At 35.4% G+C, this 6598-nt stretch overlaps 1 pseudogene; it reads right to left on the reverse strand.

Annotated features, from left to right (window-relative positions):
* Window positions 1-319: 319 nt before the first annotated feature.
* Window positions 320-432, reverse strand: LOC115802816 (U6 spliceosomal RNA; annotated as a pseudogene).
* Window positions 433-6598: the final 6166 nt, after the last annotated feature.

The raw sequence follows: 6598 nt of genomic DNA on the forward strand, positions 1-6598 counted from the left end.
AGATATTGCTGAGAGACAGATGGGATAATTATCTACATATCAAATATAATTGTTTGGAAGTTACAAATTAAATCATGAACCAAATTTCTTATGCATGAAGCTTAACTCTAGTGAATTCCCTTGAAGAATTGTAAGTCAATAGCTTTCAAGACCACTACCACTATATTTTAAATGAATGGTTTGCTTACATGTTAGCTAAATAGTTATATTATCAATTTATAACAATACAAAATATCTCACAGTATTTATTTCTGTTTTCACTTTGTTCCTTGGTGTTCTACCAGCTTTTTTCTTTTTTCTTTCTGACCCTTCGGATCTCTATTCCTTGGTTATTTTCTCGGCTTTGTGGAACTCTGTCATCTTTGCACAGGGACCATGCTTATCTTCTCTGCATGGTTCCAGTTCTGGTAGATCTGATGCCTAAGTGAGCATTCTGAACTCTGGACCAGGTTAAATCCTCCTTCTATATGTTTCCTTAACTCTCCTCTTATAACACATATGCCAGCATCTTCAGTATCCATCATCCTTTTTTTTTTTTTTGTGGTACGCGGGCCTCTCACTGCTGTGGCCTCTCCCGTTGCGGAGCACAGGCTCCGGATGCGCAGGCCCAACGGCCATGGCTCACGGGCCCAGCCGCTCCGCGGCATGTGGGATCTTCCCGGACCGGGGCACGAACCCGTGTCCCCTGCATCGGCAGGTGGACTCTCAACCACTGCGCCACCAGGGAAGCCCAGTATCCATCATCCTTTAACAGAACCTCTTGTTCATTGTCTTCAGGAGGAGGACCATGTCTCTCTTGTTCATTGTTTTCTCTCCACTCTCAAGCTGGGTGCCTTACCCATCGTAGGTGCTCAATAAATTTATGTATTTTCGTTGAATGGTTGAGGGAATGAAATAACGGACTTAAAAATACCTCCCAACTTCTAAGTTCCATGGACATGTTCATGATTCTTTCTCAACTAAGTTATTTGTTCCTAATTCCCATTTCTTTGAGGCTGAGCAGGTTGATAACTCAGAAGGAATATTATGTAAGAAGAAGGGAGAACCCTAGAAAGTTGCCTGGAATTTAGTCTCCTCCAACCACTTCCAGATATTCCAGACTTATGTTAGACCTCTGACTCCTGTATCCAGTATTCTATATGTTAGGCAGAGTTCTATGAAAATGCCTACATGTTTACTCCAAATCAATGATCTCTGAAGTTTTACATACATAAATCAGATGTTATGAAGTTTTATATACAAAATCAAATGGAAGTTGCTCCTTTTCCTTGTCTTGAAAAGACAATATCACTTTGTGGCTATGTCTTTGGAAGGGTAATGCATATTTGGTTCAATTCATAGAAGGTAATTAAGAAATTCTAATTAGATTAAAAAGTGCACCTTAGAAACTATATTTTTTAATAGAATATGTTAGGTAGATTTTAACTCAGTGTGAGTTAGTTATTTAAGCCTTTTAAATCTTGATTTTTAAAATTATAAATGTTATATTTCTTCCTTTTATAAAAACTATACACAATTTTTTCTTAATTTGACAGAGGAAAACATTGTGCTTAAAGGGTTTGATCATCTCCTCTCTTAAAAAATAAGCATATACTTTGAATAGGTAACATATTTACATATATTAATAATCAATGACTGTACAAGAATGTTGTGAAAAGTCTTTCTCTGGGCTTTGTCCTCTACCCAATTTTCATCCATACCTCCATTCAATGAGCATTTTTTTTTTTTGTGGTACGCGGGCCTCTCACTGTTGCGGCCTCTCCTGTTGCAGAGCACAGGCTCCAGACGCGCAGGCTCAGCGGCCATGGCTCACGGGCCCAGCCGCTCCGCGGCATGTGGGATCCCCCCAGACCGGGGCACGAACCCGTGTCCCCTGCATCGGCAGGCGGACTCTCAACCACAGCGCCACCAGGGAAGCCCTCAATAAGCATTTTCTTTTAGTGTCCTGACATCATCTCATCTCATAGGATATGAATTAGTTAAAAGTCCAGGGTGTATTATCAGATAATTAAAACAAATCCTCTATAATCAAAAAGTGAGTCTCTTAAAGGTCTTGCTAAAATGTAACAAAATAGGTTATGGCAGAAGATAGGATATTCTGCTTGCTAGAACAGGAATCAGCAAATTTTTCCTATGGAAAGGACCAGATATTACCGTAATTAGTCTAGACCCTGTAGGCCGTAAGGACTCTTTTACAAGTAGTCAACTCTGCTGTTGTAACTTAAAGAGCATCTGTACACAATATGTAGATGAATGAACATGTTTGAGCTGAAATAAAACTTTATTTATGGACATTGAAATTTGAGTTTCATATGCCATGAAATATTCTTCTTCTTTGAATTTATTCCAGACATTTAAAAATATAAAAAACATGCTTTGTTCACAGGTTATAAAAAAAACAGGCAGTGGGCGAGATTTGGCTTCTGAGCTATTGTTTGCTGACCCCTGAAGTACAGCAAAATATGTTGTTGGGTTCTGAACACAATTCATTTCATTTTTAACTGATGTTTTTTCAAAATACTGATTATTAAATATCTTAATTTTTTTTTGTCTTATATGTTCAATTCAATATATTACTTAGGGAAGAAGACATAACACTTTCGAGTGATGATTAGATGCTAGACACTTGGTACTTTATCTCGCTTAATCCAGTTACCAACACTATGAAGTAGATATTATTTCTATTTTATAGACGAAGTAATGAAGAAGAGGATTAGCAACATTTCCCCTATGTACTAGCTAGGGGATGGACTGTAGTGTTTTTTTTTTTTTTTTTTTTTGCGGTACGCGGGCCTCTCACTGCTGTGACCTCTCCCGTCGCGGAGCACAGGCTCTGGACACGCAGGCCCAGCGGCCACGGCCCACAGGCCCAGCCGCTCCGCGGCATGTGGGATCCTCCCGGACCGGGGCACGAACCCACGTCCCCTGCGTCGGCAGGTGGGCTCTCAACCACTGCGCCACCAGGGAATCCCTGGACTGTAATTTTTAACAGAGGTTGATCATACTCCATGGTTATAGAACTGAACAACAACAACTACTATTCAGTCACATAAATATGCTGCTTCCACTTGGCACCATTCTATGCTCATGGAACTTAGGTGTTCAAAGTTTTGTTGCTGTCTGTTGGTAGGTTGATGTTCAGTGCTGCTATTTTCACAAACATATAAACAGGAAAATTGAATTCATAGTGACTTTCATTATGTAATTTTCACCTGAGTGATTTTACTTTATCTAGCTTCCCTTTTAAGGGGAATTGGATTGGAAAATTGGCAAATGGAGTTTAAAATAGAGGTTTTTTTTTTCCAAATATGGTCCCTGACTTGCAGTTATATGTATAGTTTAATTTTTCTTTCTGCAGTTTCAGTCTGTTTCCTCTTGCATCCTCAGATGTTCAGAACATTGGATGACACCCGATATCAGGGGATTGTTTTTTTCAGTGGTTAGAGGGAGAATGAAGTGTTTTTCTGGAGGGATTATAACATTTGTTAAAGCATGCGCTCTTTCTTTGGGACTTAAGACAATTAAGAGTGTGATCCTTTCATCCCAACGACAGCATTGAATTATAGCCATAATGTTGAGAGTAAAATTCAGCTACCCTTAAAAAGGAACTTCAACGTAGGAAATGCATTTTACTTTATTACTATTTAAATTTAAACAAACCTTTGTTGAATAGATACTGATTTATTGCATAGAGATTATTTCAGAGTATTTTATAAGTTTATTAAATTATTTAAACAGGATTGTTTCAGTAAAAGCAAAAACTAGTAGCACGCCATTATAATTAATATTATCACTTGTTTGGAAAAGGTTAAATTTTCATTTTGTGTTAGAATCTTGCACTAATAGCTTGAAATATGCTAACCAATTGGATGATTATGACCTTCAACAGTCATCTGCCATGCTGTTAAGACATTCTCTCTTTAGCCCTGGCAAATATACATTTTATAATCCTTTTAGAGATTTGTGGGTTTATCTCCGGTGTACCACAGCATTCTGTAATTAAATAATTAAATTATTGATTCCAAATCATAGGGCTTTAGAGATCAGACAATTTCTTTAATTTTAATGATCGTTTAAAGGCTAATAATTAGAAGGTTCACTTACTGACCTGTAGATGTCAGAGAAAAAATTTATTTCATATCTCCTTCCACAATTTAAAGCAGAAACTAATACTAAGATCATGCCATTGCATTTTATTCTATTGATAAGAGTTGCAGTCATTACTTAATAAAGGAGGAGGAAAAGCCCCTCTTTGTAAGAAGAGTAGTTTATTTAAAATAAAAACTAAATATTGTATGTGATGAAATTGAAAATATTTGTCAAGAATGTGGAATAATACCGTTCTATGTAAGAGACACTAATACCCTTAAAAACATTAGCTGTTCTTATTTTTAAACTTTTTTACAGAGTGTAAGATATTAATATTTTGATATTTATTCACAGAAGTCAGAAATTTATAGTTAAAACATGATAAGCATGTTGAAAATTATTAAATATACCAATGATTATACTTTATGTATGCATAATAATGATTTCAGAAGGCCCTGTGAGGGAGGGCATAGTATTCTCAGCAGGCCATACAGTGCCCAGTACATATGGAGTACTCAAATGTTTATTGAATGAATGAATTAATGGCACTGATATTCTATCTACTTTGTTTTATCCCCCCCCAAATCTTTTTTTCTCATATCCTTTTGTCAATCCTCAGTAAATAGTCCTATTATTTTTTTTAATAACTGAAAAAGCTCAGTTAGTTTATAATGGATAATTTCTTGAAATATATTAGTTATTTAAAATTATTCTTTGTATTCATTTCTCATTTCTGTCTTCAGGAAGTTATTTAACAACACTTTGCATGAAATACATGAAATGCCCTCACTTCAACAAAATATAAAACTGTAACATAATAAAACATGAAGAGGGAGTTAAAGCCATTTATTTATTTTTCATTCAAAGAGAGATACATTTCATGGAAGTGCATATTTCATTTCTGAAGCTCTAATCCTCTGAATACATTTTTAAGTTAATTTTTCAGCTGGGTGGTGCTAGGATAGTAAGCAGAAGTTAGAAAATTTTGAGACTAATGAATCAGGATAGTCAAATGGTATATTGAAAACGGAGTCTTACAATTTAGTAAAATCTCATTTTAATATGGCTTGACATTATATACAGTTGTAGATACTTCAGATTAGGGTTCCCTATGAACATAATTACCTATAACTTGTGTTACATATAATATCCTTCTATCAGGTCATGATGCTACAAAACCAAGGTTATAAAAATGTACAAAGAAAATGAGCATGACTCAAAAACATTTTTTGGACTGTTTTTAAAGAGCCCAATTTTACTACATTTTCTGAAATACTTATTAGAGTTGTTTTCAGTTGTCTTTTTTCATTGGAGTTGTCATTAACTGAGTCAGGTGGTTTGGATTTCCCACTTCCTATATGCTACTGATACTGCCTTTATTATTTTTTTTGATTGAAGTATAGTTGATTTACAATGTTGTGTTAGTGTCAGGTATGCAGCAAAGTGAGATATATATATACATATGTACATGTATATATATTTATACACACACACACACACACACATTCTTTTTCAGATTCTTTTCCATTATAGATTATTACAAGATATTGAGTATTGTTCCCTGTGCTATACAGTTGGTCCTTGTTGCTTATCTATTTTATATATAGTAGTGTTCATCTGTTAATCCCAAACTCCTAATTTATCCCTCCCCCTACCTTTTCCCTTTGGTAACCGTAAGTTTGTTCTCTAAGTCTGTGAGTCTGTTTCTGTTTTGTAAATAAGTTCATGTGTATCATTTTTTGTTTTTAGATTCCACATATTAGTATGATAATCTCTAGGTCCATTTATGTTGCTGCAAATGGCATTATTTCATTCTTTTCTATGGCTAAGATTTCTTTGTGTATATATACCACATCTTCTTTATTCATTCATCTGTCAATGGATACTTAGGTTGCTTCCATGCCTTGGCTATTGTGAATAGTGCTGCTATGAACATTGAGGTGCATGTATCTTTTCAAATTATAGTGTTCTCCAGATATATGCATAGAAGTGGGATTACTAGACCATATGGCAACTCATTTTTAAGGAATCCCCATACTGTTCTCTGTAGTGGCTGCACCAATTTACATTCTCACCAACAGTGTAGGAGGGTTTCCTTTTCTCCATAAGAAGAACTCATCAACTTGATTATTTATCAAAGCATATTAATAGAGCGGGATATTATCCTATAAACATCCCTTTTTACATGCAAAAGTTCAAATAGAAAGCAGAGGTAATTGATTTTGGCTCAGCTGCAGGGAATTGTTAAATATATTGAAAAGTGTGTTCTGCTGATAAATTATTGGAGGTTGCAATATAGTTACAATTTTTGACTTTTTTCTTTTTATTTCATTTAATAAATATTATGCACACAGAATCCTGCTAGGTGTACTGAACATTCTAGTATGAAATAAGAAACATATGGTGGTCTCAAGGATTCTGTCTTCTCGTTTGTTTATCTCTACATTTTCCTCCCTTTCTGGTTAGTAAGACTCATGTTCCAAGTTTGAGCTCAGAAATGTTAAAGGGC

The sequence above is a fragment of the Delphinapterus leucas genome, chromosome 1, assembly GCF_059928025.1.
Source record: "Delphinapterus leucas isolate spDelLeu-1000000601 "Yukka" chromosome 1, BTC_Dleu_Yukka2, whole genome shotgun sequence".
NCBI lineage: Eukaryota > Metazoa > Chordata > Mammalia > Artiodactyla > Monodontidae > Delphinapterus > Delphinapterus leucas.